This window comes from Cydia amplana, chromosome 11 (assembly GCF_948474715.1).
Source record: "Cydia amplana chromosome 11, ilCydAmpl1.1, whole genome shotgun sequence".
Lineage (NCBI taxonomy): Eukaryota > Metazoa > Arthropoda > Insecta > Lepidoptera > Tortricidae > Cydia > Cydia amplana.
Genome location: NC_086079.1, coordinates 8186614 through 8199112, shown reverse-complemented (window position 1 = coordinate 8199112; position 12499 = coordinate 8186614).

Here is a 12499-nt window from a genome sequence, read left to right as displayed (position 1 = left end):
ACCACCTTGGGGGATGAATTTTCAAAAACGCTGAAATCACTTTTCTTGTATTCTAATAATATGCCTTTATACAAAGATTCAAGTCCCGCACTCAAAAAAAATGTTTGATCTCCATACAAACTTTCAACCCCTATTTAACCCTTTCAAGGGATGAATTTTTAAAAACGCTGAAATTACTTTTCTTGTATTCTTATATTATGCCCTTGTACAAAGATTCAAGTCCCGCACTCAAAAAAATATTTGATGTGCATACAAACTTTCAACCCCTTTTTCACCACCTTGAGGGATGAATTTTCCAAAACGCTGAAATTAGTTTTCTTCTCTTTTATTATAATACCTTTTTACGAAGTTTCAAGTTCCTAGCTTAAAATAAAATTTGTACCCTGTACAAACTTTCAACCCCTTTTTAAACCTGTTAGGGGATGAATTTTACAAAACGCTGAAATTACTTGTATTATCTTCTAATAATATCCCCAAATACAAAGATTCAAGTCCCGCGCTCGAAAAAATTTTTGATATCCATACAAACTTTCAACCCCTTTTTCGTCACCTTAGGGGATGAATTTTCAAAAACACTGAAATTAGTTTTCTTGTGTTTAAATTTAATATCTATTTGCAAATTTTCAAGTTCCTACCTTAAAATAAAATTTGCACCCCAAGACGAACTTTCATCCCCTTTTTAAATCCCTTAGGGGTTTGAACTTCCAAAAACGTTGCAATTACTTTATTTTGTAATCGGCTATTATGCCTTTCTAAGAAGTTTCAAAGCATTTGTTATGGATTCAAACTTTTAACCCCTTTTTAACCCTGTTAGGGGATGAATTTTACAAAACGCTGAAATTACTTTTCCTGTCTTTTAATAATATCCCCAAATACAAAGATTCAAGTCCCGCGTTCGAAAAAATGTTTGATATCCATACAAACTTTCAACCCCTTTTTTACCACTTTACGGGATGAATTTTCAAAAACGCAGAAATTTCTTTTCTTGTATTTTAATAATATATCTTTTTACGAACTGTCAAGTACCTAGCTTAAAATAAAATTTGAACCACATACAAACTTTCAACCTCTTTTTAACCCTGTTAGGGGATGAATTTTACAAAACGCTGAAATTACTTTCCTGTCTTTTCATAATATCCCCAAATACAAAGATTCCAGTCCCGCGCTCGAAAAAACGTTTGATATCCATACAAACTTTTAACCCTTTTTTCACCACCTTAGGGGATGAACTTTCAAAAACGCTGAAATTAGTTTTCTTGCATTTTAATAATATATCTTTTTACGAACTTTCAAGTACCTAGCTTAAAATAAAATTTCAACCACATACAAACTTTCAACCTCTTTTTAACCCTGTTAGGGGATGAATTTTACAAAACGCTGAAATTACTTTTCCTGTCTTTTAATAATATCCCCAAATACAAAGATTCCAGTCCCGCGCTCGAAAAAATGTTTGATATCCATACAAACTTTCAACCCTTTTTTCACCACCTTAGGGGATGAATTTTCAAAAACGCTGAAATTAGTTTTCTTGTATTTTAATAATATATCTTTTTACGAACTTTCAAGTACTTAGCTTAAAATAAAATTTGAACCACATACAAACTTTCAACCTCTTTTTAACCCTGTTAGGGGATGAATTTTACAAAAGGCTGAAATTACTTTTCTTGTCTTTTAATAATATCCCCAAATACAAAGATTCAAGTCCCGCGCTCGAAAAAATGTTTGATATCCATACAAACTTTCAACCCTTTTTTCACCATCTTAGGGGATGAATTTTCAAAAACGCTGAAATTAGTTTTCTTGTATTTAAATTTAATATCTATATGCAAAGTTTCAAGTTCCTAGCTTAAAATTAAATTTGCACCCCAAGACGAACTTTCATCCCCTTTTTAACCCCCTTAGGGGTTGAATTTCCAAAAACATCGCAATTACTTTATTTTGTAATCGGCTATTATGCCTTTCTAAGAAGTTTCAAAGCATTTGTAATAGATTCAATCTTTCAACCCCTTTTTAACCCTGTTAGGGGATGAATTTTCAAAAACGCTGAAATTACTTTTCTTGACTTATAATAATATCCCCACATACAAAGTTTCAAGTCCCACACTCACAAAAATATTTGATCTCCATACAAACTTTCAACCCCTTTTCCACCACCTTAGGGGATGAATTTTCAAAAACGCTGAAATTAGTTTTCTTGTTTTTTAATATAATACATTTTTACAAAGTTTTAAATTCCTAGCTTAAAATAAAACTTGTACCCCATACAACCTTTCATCCCCTTTTTAACCCCCTTAGGGGTTGAATTTTTCAAAATCGCTTCTTATCTCTTGTACACTTTATAAATGCAACCTAGTGTGCAAATTTCAACTTTCTAGCTTTTGTAGTTTCGGCTCTGCGTTGATGAATCAGTCAGTCAGTCAGTCAGTCAGTCAGGACACTTGCATTTATATATATAGATAAGCAGAATTTCTACTGCAATGCTATATTGTTCTTTGTTCAGTAGTGTATTTACCTAAGTCTCAGTGACAATTGGGCAAGCCGGAGTCAGCTGGCCTGCTTTATCACCTGTAGGATGTGTTCAATTACCTTACCTTATAGCCGGTGAGCAAGTTCTCAGTTATTTAATGGGTACACAGATGATCGTACATTACATGTATATATAATGAAGATTAATTTGTTAGCGGGCAAGATGTTACTCTACCTTTACATATACTAATTACTAATACGCGGTTACAACAGAGCCAATGGTGTCTAGATATTTTTGAGTGCATTAAATGCATTGACTTACGCAATAACGATATCCTACCCATACATAACTAGAGTTGCATTAATATTTTATTTGTGTCTAATTGATGATAGAGGGCAGGTCATTGACTGGTCTTTCATTTGTTCCTGTCAGTCCTAACAATGTCGGAAGTGATTAAGTCAAAGTTTCATTAATTTAGTTTGATGGTTCAAGACTAGTGGGCAATATTTTATGCGGCAGGTGGCGCAGGGCTTTGGCAGCTGTGGGCGGCGGACCGCGACTGTGACCGACCTGATCGTGAACTTTAAAAACACTAAGTGGAGTGAAAACTGGGATTGAATTGGAATAAATATGAAACGGTGTCGTCAACGCCATCTAGCCGAGCATAGGCCAAAGGTGTGTGCGCCATCTATCCGAGAATGACTTTTTCTTGATTTCCGAGGCACGTTTTTTCCTTAGACTTTATTCATCTTACAGGTATGTCTTTGATAATAAGCTAGATGACAAATTTTTGTTAATGGTATATATCGATTAGGTTTGTTTTTAAGATCAAATGTCTAAATGGTACCCATTGCATCAAAGCAATACAAAAGTCAAAAATGATAGGTACCTAGTCAAAGTCCGACAGGCGTAGTGGCGTACTTCACTCACGAAAAGCTCCAGGAACAAAATGATAAGTGAACGTGACGTCACGGTCACTGAGACTCCCGTCTTGAAGTATGAACAATTGAACATTTTCATAAATTGAGTTTTTTCAGTGAAATATTGCGTTAATGTCTAGATTTTGTTGTAAAATTCAACATGTGTCATCATCCCTATACAAATAAGCTAAATACCTAATAAGAATTTTAATATAAGCTGAACGAGGGTGGGCAGTGTTAGAGTCGGCAACGCGCATGTAACATCTCTGGAGTTGCAGGCGGCGCGTCCATAGGCTACGGTGACTGATGCTTACCATCAGGCGAGTCGTATGCTTGTTTGTCAACGACGTAGTATAATAAAAATATAATTTCAGTTTAGGCGAAGTTTCAATACGAGTATAGGTACCTAAATATTAAGTGTGTGACTCGCTCGAGAAAATTAAAATTATTGTTCAGTTTTCGAAAGCTTTTTTCTTCCTTCACTAATCAAAGGGTTTGGGTAGGGAATAGGTAATTTGGGAAGGGTAAGTGGAAATAAGGGTACCTATAGGTAATATTTTTCTTTGAACCGTCTACTTTCCAAAAATTAATATTTAAAGGAAAAATTATTCTGAGTATTTGAAAACCTCCTCCATATTTTTTTGCGTCGGCTAAAAACTAATTAATACTACCCATTAGACATATTCTTTTACAGCATGTAATTTATTTAAAATTGCAATGTACGGTCATAAAATTGACATAAAGCATCGTGGTAAGCAGTCGACCTAGACCAAGGCGGTGTTTTCATCACTCTTTAGTGCCGGTAAAACGAATATGGGGATACTTTGAGAACCAAAGAGGTTTACAGTTAGAGAAAATAATTAGAAACATTAAGCTTATTTTACAGTTGCATGTCGCGCGTATACAGTTACGAAAATACGTGAGTTATCTGTTAGGATTTAAAACAATTCTTAAATTTTAAGTCTCAGATAAAAATTACTCATACATATGATAATACCTCTCTTGACAGAAACTGCAACTAACATCAGTCAAGCTCAATTTAGAAATAGGGCAGCTGTAGAGCTGGTTTGTTTAATAATAATTAATAAATAATTAACTGATTTTCTAAGTTTAGAACACTTTCGAAAGTCACTTCTTCAGAAAAACATAGGTATCATTCATTTTCGCCGGGACGGATATGTAGATTCCGCAATGATTAGGCAGGTACTTCGACGAAAAAGTGTAACCAAAAGAGAAGTCATCTAATCAAAAAAAAGGGGATAGTACTACCCAGTTCTATGAACATCCGTGTTTGCCAGAGCTACAATGCATTCGATTTAGATAGACCAAGAACAACGATTTTGATAGCATACGCAGTGCAAGTGTTAGGTATTTATACGTCATAATTTCATAGAAGTTTGACGTTAAATAACACTTGCACTGCGTGTGCTATCAAAAACGTTGCAGACTTATCTTGGTCCGACTCTAGACAATTGCAAACAGTCTATTTTTTGACGTCACTGACACGACTGACCGATAAAGGAGTCTTGAGCCGTTTCAAAAAAGTAAAGCTACGCCATCATTCTGACTGCCTACAAAAAATACCTGAGTGATACTGATAAGTTAATACATGTCCCGTATGAAAGCTCATTGGTAACAAAGTTGTTGGTAATTAGTCTATTACGGTACAGTACGCACGATAAGTGAAACCATTAACATTTGACCCTGTTTTAACACACTCTGACACTAAAACCACCTTCGAAATGCGACCAACACAGCTGACATGGGTAGGCTTTTAATTTGTTCGCGCAAGTGCCAAAGTAGTAGTGGTAGTAGTACAGTCGCCGTCAGATATATCGGACCAGCCAAGGCGTTCACAAATATCTGAACAAGCCTCTATTGTCAATGCGATAGAGTGCGTGTTCAAATATTTTTGAGCACTTCTGTCGCTCCGATATATCTGATGGCGACTGTACCACCTATTGCGATTGGGACAAATAGTCTCAATTAGCCTATGAAGGTACATTTTCACAACACTTTTTACCTTCCGTTTTTTTTTATTATACGTGTTAGTGGACCTCAGTCGTGTCGTGCCGGATGTAGCAGCAAAACCGTTCTCGAAAAAAATGCCTTTACGGAATTCTGATTGTGAAAAAAACTAAAAATTGGGCTCCTTATCATACACATACACAGACATTCAGACAAGAGGTTAACCCTCTAGAGGGCACACTTGGATATTATATGGCAAAAATGACCACCCCTTAACATCATCTTTTTGTCTTCTTATGCAGAATTTTTAGGACTTTAAAACGTACTATACGGCATATAACTATATCCCTAGGAATATAACTATACCTCCGCCGCACCGCCGCACTCCTACCTACAATTATTTCACTAAACTGAATCCAGTAATATAACTATATCACTAAACTAAAGACGTATTATAGTTATATTCCTAGTAAGATAGTAATGAATCGCTTTCGTATAACTATGTTACGACATATAATTATATCCCTAGGGTTATAACTATATAACGGCTTTATCTATCTTACTGCGACATCTATATGTCCATGTCCCCACAAACCCCTTTCAAAATGCCAGCGAACATATGGACAAATGCTGGATATTTAGCTAAGTCCCACTTGCACCATTCCACTAACCCGGGGTTAACCGGTTAAACCTGGCGTTACCATGGCTATCAGTACAGTTTGACACTGGGTTAACGCTTTAACCACTTAACCCCGGGTTAATGGGATGGTGCAAGTGGCGCTAAGTAATGTAACATTTCCAGGCAAAAGAGGCAATATTCGTTAGGTAGAGTTCTTTACTTTTTTTTAATGAAATACAAGTAACAATAATTTTCAGTTATCAAAATTAAGCTTTTCGCAAAATAGATACGTATTTTCCATATGTCCCCACAAACCCCTCCAAAACGACAGGGGACAGACGGACAAATGCCGCAGGATGTTGTCGCGGAAGCGCCGGTGGCCCGCGACAGCCAGTCAGGTCAATTTAACAGTCAGCGCTGCGTGCGCCTGACACGCGTCACCATGTCGCCGATTGTATTTGCTTTGAGATGCTTTCAAACGCAGACTACGGCATATAGATTCAGCATTATTGAAATTGAAATTGAAAATATTTATTTCAGATTTGCATCCATATTTGTTAGTATAACTTAGGAATAATGATAAAGTGCTTATAATCGCGGTCATACATAGGCGCTCTTATCTTTGGTAAATACAAGATTCGCGATGCAAGAGCACTCCACACAATGTTATATTACCTATATAACTACGCTCTTGTTTACCTCTAGAACTATTTTGTTGATATTTGTAATTTACATGCGTAACCAATTGCAAATCGTAAACCACACACCACTAAAATTAACAGTTGCTATGATACTAAATTCGTTTGAAGCCGAGGACGTACGTTTGGTGATAATGGTGACATATATTGGTGATGGTGACCTGTTGACCACGGCTTGTTTTGTTTGATATGCTGCGTCTAGATACTTATCTGTGCTTTCATGGCAAGCTTGAACGCAAGAAAGCATGACCGTATGTATTCAAAGTAACTTGCAATTGCCAAGCATTAATTCTAGTATGTAAGTACTTGAAGTGAATAGAATTCTTTTTTAATAATTATATGTATTTGTCTCATATAATTTATTATGTTGGTATACCTACAGATGCGGCGATTAATTGTTAACATAAATATGACAATTCGTAACAGACATAAGAGGCAGAAATAAGTCTAGAGCCTTTGTAGCTATCCGTCATTCATCAAAAAGCGCTTCAAAAAGTAATTAGTAGGTAGAGTTTTTTTATTACCTAAATATGAACAACATGTTTACTGTCTTCGTATGTGAACTCGCACGCTTTTAAAGAACTGCGGCGGTGACTTTTACAGTCAGTAAAGTTTGAAAGGACTACCATTAGTAGTTTAATGACAATGACGTCGATCCAGATCTAGCGAATGCACCGCGAGTGTCCACACGAGTTTGCTGTAGATTGCGCGCTTTACGCGAGCCTTGTATGTATAAGTTGCGCCATTTGGCCGTGTAATGTAATCTAAAGGAAAAATTAGTGCGGACTCGTCGCATTTTCACTAGATCAGGACGAACCATAATATTTTCTGATCATGCTATTAGGTTAGACGGCTAACTACTGAGCCATGGTAGTCTCGAGATAGAACTAATAGAATACGATCTAAATGTTCTAGGTACAGATAGTCGGTGTGGAAATAATTAACGGAAACATGCTCACCGACAGACCTTTTTCCGCACCGGAGAATTCTATCGCTTCATCAATTTCAGATTAAACGAACATTAGGGGCCCGATTCGATTTTGTAATAGATATCTGTTAGACATCGCCAAGATACGATAACGATATGTTTAAGATCTAACCTGTCAAATTTGACATTTCCGCGATTCTGGAGATACTTTTTAACGATTTCCACAAGATATTACTTAGAGATCTAATTCACATCTAATAGATATCTAACACGATCTATCGTAAAAGTGACATTGGTTGCCCGAATTGTGCTGCAAAATAGAACTATAGTTGAAATCTAAATTATATTAGCGTATCTAGAATGGGTATAGTACGTGTCGTCTCTTGTGAACATCTTGAAGTTCGAATACGGCAGTAGGTTGTGGAAACGTGGAGTGGGTGGGGGTCAGTCAGACTTTGCGTTATAATCTTATAAGGAGATACTGCTGACTGCTTTTCTATCTGTACCTAAGTTAACTTAGATATAACCCTGTGGCATAACCGCTCAGTTATAAAATAGGTGTGTATACCTATAGCCTTTAGTTATCACCATTTAAAGTAGTTACGATGTTTTTACGACTTTAATCGACGTGATAATATTAATAAACTATAAAGACATTTACATTAGCACTGCCAAAGAAATAAGTAGGCACCTAAACTCAGATTCGTAGAATTTTGCGCAGGATTCTATCCACACACCACACACCTAGTTACTTATGCGCTAAATCTTAGCATCCGGTTGTGTTATTATTCCCTAGTTTCGTAGATTAAGTTTTCGAAAAAAGTGTAATAGTAAAATGGTCCAGATTACGGCGCGCATCAAGGGAAGCCGCTGCAACTGGGCATGCGCGTGCCGACGTTTTTGCCGCCATCATCGGTCGCAGCTGGGATGACCAGATGTCCCGATAAATTCGGTACAACCCGGTTTTCAGTCCCTAAATTCGGTAATCCCTCCTAAATTGGTGGAGTGATCCAGAACATTTTTTTCCGCTTTTTGATCCGCGTAGCATTTATTGCCATTTAAAGTAGTATGTAGTAGTTAATACTTACTAGTAGTAAAACACTTTATTGCACTCAACAAGTACCTACATACATAACACAGAGGAAATACAGTAAATGTGTACAAAGGCGAAGTTACCTATGATGAGCCTGGCAGTGGTGGGTGGTGTGGTGGAAATTAAATAAAAGCTTCAGGAGTCTTCAGACATTAATATAATTAAATAATAGGAAATTACAGAACATACGTGTGGCTGAGTGTAGCGGGGTTATCGAAAGAGGGACCACAGACAATCTAGACAGCCCTTATAAACTAGTGTATCATAAACAATGTAGAAGGGTGGATAAAATAAAATAAGGAATTCCATTCAATGTCACTTCCCCTCACACTTCACATTATACAGAAATTAAGATTTGAACTATTAAATAAAAAAAATTTTTAGACATCATTACTATTCTACATTTCTTAAGTTCAAATCATGCACAAAGTTAGAGTGTTTAAGACCTGAAAGACCTTTAGTTAGAATATCAGCTATCATTTTATCTGTAGGCAAATATTTAGTTGTTATGTTACATTTTCGAACTATATCTTTAACAAAGTGATACTTCAGATCTATGTGCTTTGTTTTCTTATGACAATACTCTCTTATTTCTAGAAGTCTCAACGCACTCTGGTTGTCGCTATAAAGTATACAACACGAATGTTTTTCAAAAATTTCATTCATGAAATTTCTGACAAAACAAAGTTCCCGGCAAGCGTCACCCAAAGCTAGGTATTCAGCTTCTGTACTACTAAGAGCTATACAACGTTGCTTACGCGACTCCCAGTTTACAGTTGAGTCACCTATTTTAATCACAAAACCACTATAAGATTTTCTATCACAATCATTAGCAAAATCAGCATCTGCGAACACTGAAATGTTAAAATTACCACTTTTAACAAATACAAGACAATAATCAATTGTCCCAGACAGATAACGCAATACTCTCTTAGCTGCTATCCAATGATCTTTAGTAAAACAGTTACAAAATTGACTCAACTGAGACAAAGCATATGAAATATCTGGCCTAGTACAAACAGATAAATACATGAGACACCCAATTAATTCTCTAAATGGATAAACATCTTCAGATAAACAGTCTTTATCATTTATGGGTCTCTCGAGTTTACAGTTAGCTGCCAATGGACTTGCAACACTCTTACAGTTTGACATATTAAATTTAGAAAGCAATTTCTTAATGTAATCCGATTGGGATAACTTTAATATCCCATTTTTTCTGTCTCTAGACACTGTAATACCTAAACAATTTCTCAAGTTTCCTAGCTGCTTAGAATCAAATTCTGACTGTAACAAATTACATAACAAGTCTTTCTCATTTTTATTATTCCAAAATATATAAAAATCATCAACATAAAGGGCTATCATTGTTAAGTTACCATTAGATTTCTTAGTATAAATACAAGGTTCACATTTGCTTTGCATGTAGCCATTATTTATCAAAACATTATTTACTTTGTTGTTCCAAACTCCACTTGCCTGTTTCAAACCATACAAACTTTTATTTAAAAGGCAAACTTTATTTTTATTACAGGTAAATCCTTTTGGCTGTTCCATATAAATCTTTTCAGCTAGGTCTCCATGAAGGAAAGCAGTAGTTACATCTATATGTTCAATTTCCATATCTAACTCATTTGCAATACAAAATAACAAACGCATAGTTGAATGTCGGACTACAGGTGCAAATGTCTCTTCATAATCAATACCTTGTTTTTGCGAGAAACCACGGGCTACCAAACGAGCTTTATACTTTACGTCCCTCGTATCTGAAAAATCATTTTTTAACTTAAAAACCCACTTACTTTTAACCACATTTTGGCCCGAGGGCCTATCTACAAGGGTCCATACATTGTTGGATAATAAAGAATTATATTCAGATTGCATGGCCGCTAGCCATTCCTCCCTATGGGGGCTAGACATTGCCTCCTCATAAGTTTGAGGTTCATTCAAAGTTTGAGATGAACTGACAAACATAGAAGAATCGGATAAATCATAATCAGTGTACCTTACTGGTTTATTGTTGCGTGTACTCCGTACGGGGCGTTCGCTTGCCGACGTAGGCTGCAGGTCGGTAGGCACACCTTCCCCTCGAACGTCACGCACGTCCCAGGATGAAGCCGATGATGATTGCTGACCACTCCAGCTGTCAGACACAGGCTCTGGCTCGAGCAGCGTGTCCTGCCCATCAGTGATGTGGGCATCGGGGGACGCTGATGGTGAGGGCTGGCCAGGCCCGCTGTCATCAGCAGCACTGCTCCATGATAGGTCCTTGTCTGAAATCATATCATTGCTTGCATTAGATTTATTATCCGTATTATTTTCTAAATTATTATTGTCCAACATGTCAAGATTTAAAATATTTTCATTTGACTGTGTTTTACACAAATTATTATTCAAAATTATATTGCTATCACTTAATTGTGTTTCACACAAATTATCATTTATTAAAACATTATTATCACCTGACTGTGTTATACACAAATCATTATTTCCTAAAACTATATCTCTTGACTGTGTTTTACACAAGTCAAATTGGACAACACCAGCGGGGACAGGTTTAGTATCTTTACCCAAATTAATAAATTCATTCTCAAAGAACACAACATTTCTAGATATAATGACTTTCTTGGGACTCAAGGGATCTAACAACTTATAACCTTTAGAATGATCAGCATAGCCGACAAAAATGCAATGTTTTGATCTAGAATCTAATTTGTCACGCTTGCTTTCATCTATTAACGACAATGCCTTACAGCCAAACACTCGCAAATGACTCAAATCAACTTTATTGCCCGACCACGCTTCCTCAGGTGTCTTACCGGGCACAGCATTTGTGGGTGACCTATTTTTTAAATAGATAGCAGTTGACACTGCTTCAGCCCAAAACTGCTTGCCGAGGCCTGACTCCTGGAGCATGCTTCGTGCCTTTTCAAGAAGAATGCGATTTTGAGATTCACTTACACCGTTTTGTTGTGGGCTGTAAGGTACAGTTGTTTCATGCACTATACCTGCTTTCTGCAAATAATCCCTAAACTTTTGACTAGAATACTCCCCGCCGTTGTCACTGCGAAGCCTCTTGATAACACAACCTGTTTGCTTTTCAACAGTAGCTTTAAATAATATAAATTTGAACATTACCTCAGATTTGTTTTTCATGAAGTATCCAACCACCCGTCTAGAATAGTCATCAGTGAAGGTGAGCAAATATCTTGATCCACCAAGACTGCATACAGGGAACGGACCGCACACGTCCGAGTGCACAAGCTCCAGGATCTGTTTGGCGCGCGTGGCTTCCCCTTTGGGAAAAGCCACCACTTTCTGCTTCCCCTCAGCGCATGACACACAGCTTTGCAGATCATGCTCTTGAAAAGCTAAGCCAGAAACCATCCCTCGGAGGGTGCACATACCTCTGTAGCTCAAGTGCCCGAGTCTCTTGTGTAGCACGTCCACAGGCACTTCCTTGGTCGACACATTCGCCACCTGTGAATCATAAGACACGCCTACCCCTTCACTATCCACACTATAGACCCCGTTAACTCCACTGGCACTAAGAAGGACAGTGCTTTCTCTCAAAACAAGGCATTTATCTTTTAAAAATTTTACACAAAGGGCCTTCTCACATAATTTACTAACACTTATTAAATTGGTTGAGAGCCCGGGTACAAACATAACATCTGTTAGAGTAACAGAACCTTGCTTGGTTTTGAAAAACACATCTCCCCTACCCTTACAAGTTAACCTTTGTCCATTTGCAACAGTTACACTTTCAGACAGATTCTTAAAGTTTATAAAGCTACCGAAATCTT